The following is a 307-nucleotide window of genomic DNA, read 5'->3' on the forward strand; positions in this document are numbered from 1 at the left end:
CTGACCTCACTTCCTCTTCCGCCCAGAATTCTATTCTGTTTACTCCTCCCATCTATGTTCTAAGCTGAGGGCCAGCCAAGCAGTTTCTTTTATTGCTCAGCCAATGAAATCAACAGATTGATATATGACACTCCCACATCACTCCATACTACTCCATTGGGTAAATTTACAAAATTTTCTTTATCCATTCTTCTTGTGATAGATGTCTATGTTGCTTCCAGTTTCCAGCTATTAAAAATAAAGCCACTATGAACACTGTTGAAAAGGCCATTTGTGGTGGTATGGAGCATCCTTTGTGGTAGGATTG

Source organism: Alexandromys fortis, unplaced genomic scaffold (assembly GCF_014885135.2).
Source record: "Alexandromys fortis isolate MF-2015 unplaced genomic scaffold, M_Fortis_MF-2015_v1.1 scaffold_388, whole genome shotgun sequence".
In the NCBI taxonomy this organism is placed as follows: Eukaryota; Metazoa; Chordata; class Mammalia; order Rodentia; family Cricetidae; genus Alexandromys; species Alexandromys fortis.